Source organism: Desmodus rotundus, chromosome 1 (genome assembly GCF_022682495.2).
Source record: "Desmodus rotundus isolate HL8 chromosome 1, HLdesRot8A.1, whole genome shotgun sequence".
Taxonomy (NCBI): Eukaryota; Metazoa; Chordata; class Mammalia; order Chiroptera; family Phyllostomidae; genus Desmodus; species Desmodus rotundus.
Genome location: NC_071387.1, coordinates 170,859,374 through 170,868,278, shown reverse-complemented (window position 1 = coordinate 170,868,278; position 8,905 = coordinate 170,859,374). Strand labels below are relative to the sequence as shown.

Genomic DNA, 8,905 nt, shown 5'->3' with positions numbered 1-8,905 from the left:
GCTACTGCACATTTCAAAAAGCAGCTGAGAGAGATTAAAAGGAACACCAACCAACCTTAAGTAACCTCTCTTCAGTGACTTTGAATCCTTGTTCTTCCATGGAGCATCTATGTGATCAACTTTTTAATATTGGGGTTTAGTTCCTTCATCTGTAAAAAGCAAATAAAAATCCTATCCTCCAGAACTGCTGTATTTGGTATTTACCATAACAGGGAGTGATTAACATCTGTTAGATACTTACTAAACCACCATTGAATAAGGACTTAATATTTAGATACAAATTCTTTTATTTTTTCTTAGCTTGCACTATCTTTATTTCATTAAGTGCAAAGACTTTATACTTAGACCAAATCAATAGTATCATTACCTTTAGCTTCAAGTAGTTTGTATTTGAACCTTGAGGCTTAAGAAATGCCAACTGCATTTCAGTCCTGTCTGAAAACATGAATACAGTGAGGTAATCACAAAGAAAAGAATGTGTCCTGTTTATAACACAGCCAGCAAAGTGGTACATTTTGAGTTTCGTGATCTAAAGACCTTTTCCAAGAAGTAGTATGGGGGTCACTCTATTATAATAACAATTATAGTGCAGGGAACAATTGACACATTTGAACATGTTTCATGTTTAGGGGAGTTTATATACTTTTGTGTAATTGTATCCATATGACTAAAGGCAGGCATATGGCCTTGGACTCACCAGTATGGCACTTTGAAATTTCTACTGGGAAGCCAGTAACACGAAGCAGCAAAAGCCACAAAAACATTTGGCCATTGTAGCAGACCCAGTTTATATACTCTCCCCAGATTTATTTAGCTATGCTGTAATATAATAGAAACTATATTTGATCTTTGTCCCTGATAGACACATTCCTACTCCAGATAGTTTAAATTTGGGGGGCATAGATCTTCAAAAACCCTTGGCATTTCCTGAATGATAGATAAGAGATCTTTTTTTGTTCATAATGAACCATTTTGGACTACATCTGAGTTTATACTAGCAAGGTGACTTGTGGCTGGGCCCACAGATATGTTCGGAAAGGGGGGCTAGTTTCCAGAAAAAAATGAATGATATGATTAGAATGTTGGAATTTCAGCCCTACCCTCTACCCCCCAGAGAGGAAAAGATGACTAGAGATTGAGTTCAGTCATATGGCCAATGATCAATTCAATCATGTCTACATAATGAAACCTAGAATAAAAACCGAACAATGATGCTTGGGGAACTTCCTGGTTGCTGAATGTTTTAAAATGCCAGGAGGGTGGCATACCCTGCTGACACAGGGACAAAGCTTTCCCAAACCTGGGGTCATGTGTCTCTTCTCTTTGGCTGCTCTTGAGTTGTATCCTTGACAATAAAATTGTAATTGTAAGAATAGCACTTCCAGTGAGTTCTGTAAGTCTCTGTAAAGAATTATCAACCTGAAGGGGGATCGTGGGAACAATTTGTAGATGGCTGATCAGAAGTGTTGTGTGGACAGTGGACTTCTGTCTGATGTCTCAGGTGAGGATAGTCTTATACAACTGAGTCCCTTAACCTGTGTGATGCTAATTCCCTGGTGAATAACATCAGAATTGATACTTTGCCCTTAACGTGTGGGATTTGTGCTAAGTCTAGGTAGTTAGCATCAGACTTTAATTGAATTGCTCTTGGGAAATAAATGCTTTTATTTCCCAATAGGAAGAATCCAGGGGTTCAGATTCTTTCCTCACTTTCTGGCTGGAGCAGCACCAACTCATGTTGTTCCTGCCTTATGTACTCTCTCTGCCTTTCCCAGTGGAGGATGCTGGGCTCCAGCACGACCTGCATTGCTCCCATTGTAGCGAGTGCTGTGGCAGCTCCAGGCCCCAGGTCCAAACCTATCAGACCCATGAAAACTTTGATTTTCCCAGTGATTGCCCAGAGGGTCCAGATAGTACAGCCCTGGCGTCTCATGGGATGACCTTTCACCAGAGAAGGAACTAACAGATAAATCACCCTTCTTCCCTGCCACCAAGGAATGTTGCAAGACATTGTCTTGTTTATAATTTTTCCAGAGAAATCCCATGTGCCTGAATAACCACTGAAGTTTTGTGTGTGCATGTGTGTGTGTGAATTGTAACCATCTCAATAATACAGTACTTTCCTGTTTTTCTTCTCTTTTGTCATTGGTCTTGCTTCTCCAGGATTGTACCCACCCCTAAATTATTAGCATATGATGAGCTTTGCCTTGGGTTCTGTTTTCTAGGGAAGCTGAAATAGGACAGAAGTGTAGCCAGTAAAGTCCTGTTGTTAAAGGAAGCTGTGGATGATGGCTTGGTGGCAGCCTCCCATGTGTGGTGTCCGCAACGTAAACTGCAATACCTGTGCCCACCTCAGAGGCAAGACGGGCTCTGATGGAGTCCTCGGGAAGTATATTTGGGCACTGTCCCTGGTTCTACAACCCACAAGCATGTGTTTAGGCACCTCTTGCTGATATATTTGTAGCTAAAAAAATCCCTGTCTTATATAGAAAAATCAGAAAAATTACAAGCATTATTAACAATCAAAACCTTCCTATTTTAGAGGTACTAGATGTCTTTCCTTCTACTATATAATGATGGTGATGATTGATAACCAGTATGTTTGCTTTTAAAAATGCCTTTATTTGAGAAAGTAAAAATTACCCTGATGTTCTAAAACAAAACAAAATAAACATGCAAAAGCAAAAAATAAAGAACATGTTTATGAAATTCAAAACTCTCGGAACCACTGGGATTTCTCAAGTAGAGGACAGGATCCTAGCTATCCATTCTGTGGCTTTTATTTGACCCAGATATAAGACTCATTGAGGCTGTTCTATTCTACGACTATGAAAGGAAGTAATTAATTGGGGGCTTACGGACTGTTGGTGAAACAGAGGAGGTGAGTACATTTCTCTTGTTAGATGCTCATCTGGGATACAACAGGAACATCACTCACTAGATTGAGACTCAGAAAAAAAAAATGATAGAAAACATCTCTCTCACCCAGTCACTATCTCTTTTCCTAAGTTTTCTTTTTTTTTTTGCCCTGACCATGATTTTATTAAAAATGATCAAATAGAAAGAACTTTACCTCTATATAAAATACTCTGCAACACAATGCAACTGATAGAAAGCTTGCAACTTAAAATGGACTAAGAATCTGGGGCAGGAGGAACAAAAAAACAGTATACTTTTCAGTACTTTAAAACAGAAAATAAACTTAAAAATAAAAGCAGTTTGAGTAATGCCTAGAAAAACTCATGTAGATTATTAATAAGGTCCAACAAGATTCATGAAAGAAATAATGCATATAATATATAGAAATAGTTATCTATAAGTGAAGAAGTAAACAGCAAAACACACATAATTAATCAGTCTGGCAAAGATGAAAATAATTTGGATTGTAGAGTCAGCAAAATGTATTGCTGGTAAATTTTTTGTTGTCTTGTAAAAGGCAATTTAGAAATACTTTAGTGTTATGTCAGTTAATGTAATTTTATCCCAAAGAAATGATTTCAAATTGTTTGAAGAACTATCATAAAATTCTTTAATAGTGCAAAATTATAAATAAGTTTGAAATATAATAGAGATGTGTTAAGTAAACTGACATAGCCACAATGTAAATAAAATCACCTAAACAGATGGGCTAATAAAATATGACCAACTATTATATGTAAAAATTAAATAGCCACTTATAATCTTAACTATGTATTAGAAAATGTGTACATATCCATAAGAAGAAAAAAATGTAAAGCAATACTCAACTGTTGATTTATTTCCAAGGGTTAGGATTATAAGTAATTCTTACATTGTGTAACTGCTTATGGTTTTTAAACAGGATTCATCTACACGTGTCAAACTTGTTATCCTTTTTGAGTTCAGGGCCTTCTATCCAAATAATGTATTGGCCATAATAAATAGCTTATTTGGAGCTGGAACTTGAAATAGTTCTCTCTCTGCTGCTTGACCTCCTCCTCCCAGGATTCCTGTGTCTAGAGAAGCTGATGCTGTGACTCTGATGGCTCTGGCTCCCCCTAATCAGGCTGCCCTGTCTATGGCCATGATGGTCCCTTCTTCTTTCTCTGCTTTGTGAGCTGCACCTTTTATAATTTTCTGCCATGTGTTTGTGAGATTTCTTCTCCCTGTGATTACTTTTCCTCTGGGTGGGACTTGGGCTGCTCCTCTTCCTGGGCCTGCCACAGTACTCATCTTGGTGGCCCATCCTCCCACTCCTCTCTGAGTTCTTGCCAAAGGAAGAGTTGGATTTATCTGGAGACGTGTACATGTCCCTATTAGCTTCCCAAAATTCATTGTTGGGATTTCTGAACACGTGAAGAAAGTTGCAGTATTTTCCTCTGGGGCATTGTTTTCTTTCAAATAAACCACAAATTGCCGCTTTCCACCTGGTCACTGGGCAGAATTCACATTGAAGCTGTCGTCCTGCATACCATCGTCCGTTAAACAGAGTAAGGGCCACTTGGCATTCTTCCTCTGATTGATACTGAACATACACATTGCCCCTCAGATGAGGTTCCAAGTTGCAGCTCACCTTGAACTGGACCACCTTCCCCACATTCTTGAACTTGGGGAGCACGTCCTTGTAGAAGTCCAGGAACTGCCGGTAGGTCTCCTCTTCGCTGTACTCCAGGCTGGCGTCGGAGTCATAGTCATCCCTTCTGCACTGCTCCATTCCAAATGTTGTAAACATGCTTCTAATGAGGAGCGTGGGGCTGGATGTTGGCAAATTGTGTTTACGTGAACACCTATTTCCGAATCTGCAAGCTCCCGTTTTAGTGTAGAATGAACAATTAATTTGATCTTTCTCTGTTACTCTTAAGTACATGGGTGGTTCTGGGTTTTGCCAGATGGCAGCACTTGCTGACTCTCTTTCCCTCTTCTCCTGTAGCTTCTGCTCCTTCTGTTCTCTTTCTCTTCTCTGATATTCTTCCCGTTCTTCTCTTAACTTTCTCTCTTGTTCTTCTTGCCATTTTCTAGTGGCCTCTTCCTTCTCCTTCTTTATTCTGAATTCTTCTTGTGCCTTCTGTTCCCTGAGCAACCATTCTTCATGTAAGCTTTGCCTCTGTATCTCCAACAGCTTTTCTTCTTTTAATTGTTCTTCATTAATATCCTCCTCTTCCCATTGTGACATTTCTGAGTCTCTCAGTTGGGCAGCCTCCTGCCTTCTTTTCTTCCGTTTTTCTTTTTTCAGGGCAGCCCTGTTCTTTTTGTGGCTTGGTTTCTCTGGAAACATCTTGTTAGGAGCTGCCATTTTACATACACCGCTGTACCTTCAAGAGAGGGCCGGAGTCTTTTCCTAAGTTTTCCGTGTAGAAGTCACGCACACTGCAAAATATCAGATAATCAGGTTATCTCTATCAAATGCTGATAGGACAAGACATTTACTGAGTCCACATCTTCCAGGGTTCTCTGCTAAATGAGATTGTAATTGTTTTGTTTGGTTTGTTTGTTTAAAAAAAGGAATTGTTGGGAAACCAAACCAGAGAAGACAAACTTCTGGCTGTAGTGAAATGAAGAGATGGGCTAATTATCTCACAAAAAGCATTAATTTGAACAAAATTTTCAAAAAGACAACCATGTCAGTTGTTGGGAAATTGGCCAAAGCAAAAGTAAATGATATCTTTAAAGATGTTTCTTTAGGAAACGTGCCAGGATTTCAGGTAAGAACAGTGGGAATCTTCAGCCTTCTTGTCGTGAGCTGCACCAGCCGCCTTCCCAGCTCCAGCTCATTCAGAGATAGAGTATTATCAGAGTGGGATGAGTCATAAAACCCCGCAGGCCTGGTGGTCTGATGTGATTTAGAACAGATAAAGCGAATCCATCCCTGGCAGGGTTGCCAATAAAAGTAGTAAACTGGGTAGACAACAAAAGTGGAAAATTCACAGCTTTGTTAGCCTGAAGTTACAGTCTGTTGGTGAGAATGATGGACCAGCCATAAGTTTAACAACAAGATCCTAGACAAAGTCATAGAAGGGATCTATAAGCTTTCACACATCTCATCTTCATACATCTGTAACTACTTTCATGTGCAGGGGAGATCAGAAGGTAGATGCTGAGGCAGGCTTCACAGAAGCCTGAACTTTGAATGCACTTCCCAGCCAGGAAAGGGTAAGTGCCTTAGGGACGGAACATTTAAAGCATAACATACCCCACCCCCACCTCTGGCTGACCAATTAGCAAAAGACACACTATGCAGACTCAGTAGCAACCCCTAATAATCCTGGTAATAAATAAATAAATATTAATCAGGGTAGAAAAATCAGTGGCCACACACCTTTGGAGAAAGAGATCCCACAAACTAAACCTAGGTGGTTAAAAATTGCCTACAAGGGAAAAATCAGAATTCATATTTGCTACAATATATTATCTCAAATATCTAGCTTTCAACAACAAAAATATTGAAATGGAATACTACTTGGTCATAAAAAAGAAGTAAATCTTACCCTTTGTGACAGCATGGATGGTCCTGGAGAGTACTGTGCTATGTGAAATAAGCCAGTCAGAGAAAGACAAATACCATATGATCTCACTTATACGTGGACACTTATGATGAAATAAACTAACAAAGTAGAAACAGACTGATATGAGACACAGAGTACAGATTGACAGCTCTCAGAGGGTAGAAGTGTTGGGAGGCTGGGTAAAAAAGGTGAAGGGATTAAGCAAAAAAAAAAAAAGTAAATAAAACTCATAGACACAGACAACAGTATGGTGATTACCAGAAGGACAGGGGTTGGAGGGAGGGAGAGGTAGAAAAGGATACAGGGAGGATAAATGGTGATAGAAGGAGATTTGACTTTTGGTGGTGAATATACAGATGATGTATTATAGAACTGTATTATATAATTTTATTAACCAATGTCACTCCAATAAATGCAATACAAATTTATGTATATACATATAGATAGATAGATGATAGATAGATAGAGATTTAAAGAAACAGGAAAGTGTAAGTCTTAGGAAAAAAAGCAGTCAAATGTTGGCATTAATAAAAAAGTATCAAACAACTGTAATAAATACAGTACCTTCAAAGAATTAAAGAAAAATATAATGACAATGTGAAAACAAATAGCACTCGGCACTCATATCTTAGTTTCTAATACCATTCTCCATTAAAAGAAAGCAAGGATCCTTGGAAAAATAGCTGAATAGCTGGGAATATACAAGATGAGCCTGGAGTAACTTGTACTGTGAGAGTAAGAAAGTACCCAAAAATCAAAATCTTAAGGATTCTAAGCCCATACTCATCCTCCGAAAATTTATTAGAAGTTCATCTGTTTTCTTCTTATGCACAGCTTTGACTGTTTTCTCTGTTCTACCAAAGATGAAAACAACCATGATTTCTGTTTCTCTTAGGAGGAATGTGTCCACTTTGGGATTTTAGTTTATTGGGTTACTTTGCAATCTCAGCTATCTGGCATGCTTACAATAATTTTGTAAATTATCTGGCTTTTTGGTGGGAGCAACATTCTCTTGTGACTTTTCACATTCCAGATAATGATGAACTCCCTATAAATGTTTGAAACAGTTCTCAAACTTCTGTGAAATGATCTTCTAAGATTATGTTGTGCAAGTTTTCCTCTAGAATCTCCTCTCCATTCGTTTTCTTGGAAATTCCTAGTACTTCAAACCTTCAGTAACCTGTCACTTCTCCTGAAATGTATAACTCGGGTTCCTCAGCCTCGCTATGAACATCTGGAGCCAGAAACTCCTTTGTTGTCAAGTTTGTACTGTGCATGGTAGGATGTTTAGCGTCATTCCTGGTCTCCATCACTAGATGTTAGTTGCAAATCACTCTCCCTCTGTCATTGTGACAACTAAAAATGTCTCCAGATATCCTCACATCCTCAAATGTAGAGAACCACTCATATGCCTTAATCCTTTCTCTGAGGTTAGAGTGAGGGGTTTTTCTTTTTGGTTTTGTTCTCATGTTATTCTGTATCTACGTGTTATATTGGCACTTATTATATTTTCTTATATTTGCCTATTCACTCTCTCTTGTTCTCTCTCTCTCTCTCTCTCTCTCTCTCTCTCTCTCACACACACACACACACACACACACACCAGAGGATTTAGAATCCTCTGATGCATTGAATAAGATGGATGTTGAAAGGTGGGGAGGTGGGGAGAGTGTTAATGGGTGTGATAATGCAAATAATTTGGAGAAACTAAAAAAGAGCTAAAGGTCTTTGTGTAAGAAAAGGTAAAGATACAGAGGAAGGGATGTGTGTGCATTTATGTGTGCATGGGTGTATGTGTGTAGGCATGGAAGTGTGACGGGAAGGAGACATCCATCCATCCTGGAGAAGATGGGTTGAAGCTAGAGAACTGAGAAAAATTAATGGGAAAAAGGTTGTGAGGAGAATGACGTTTGGTAATTGAAGTGATAATTTTGGGGAAATTAAAGTGGTTTAATCAGATTTCTTGTTGAGTTCTCCATGTATTATAAAATTGAGCATTCTCCTCATCCTACATAAAAAAAAAACCTCTATCATTGTGGTGTTTGATTTTTCTGTATAAGGTTACAAGGGAAGTGCCAAGTCCTGCTTTGAGGTAAACAAGATGTTGATAACAGTCCTAGGTAGGAGGGGGGTGTGTATTGTACAGTCACCTGTTCTTATTTGTTTTATGTATTCTTCCTGCTCTCTGTGCTGCTTGAGTACAGGGTGTACCCCTAGTATAGAGCAGAGCTCATGGTGTATGGTAGACTCTCAATATGTTTTTATAGACACATGGATGAAAATTGCCCTACCTTTCAGGGCTGATCAAATGGCCAGTGAATATTATTGTCCCAGTTTGTGAGTAAAAGAAATAGCCTGACCATGCAGTCTGGGGAAAGGTCCTTCTGTGTAGTTCTCATCCTTCAGTGTCCGGTGGGGAATGGTAATCTTGGGATATGAAGTAA

At 38.9% G+C, this 8,905-nt stretch overlaps 1 pseudogene; it reads right to left on the bottom strand.

Moving 5' to 3' along the window:
* Positions 1 to 3,904: 3,904 nt before the first annotated feature.
* LOC112320907 (U2 small nuclear ribonucleoprotein auxiliary factor 35 kDa subunit-related protein 2 pseudogene) lies at positions 3,905 to 5,251 on the bottom strand (annotated as a pseudogene).
* Positions 5,252 to 8,905: the final 3,654 nt, after the last annotated feature.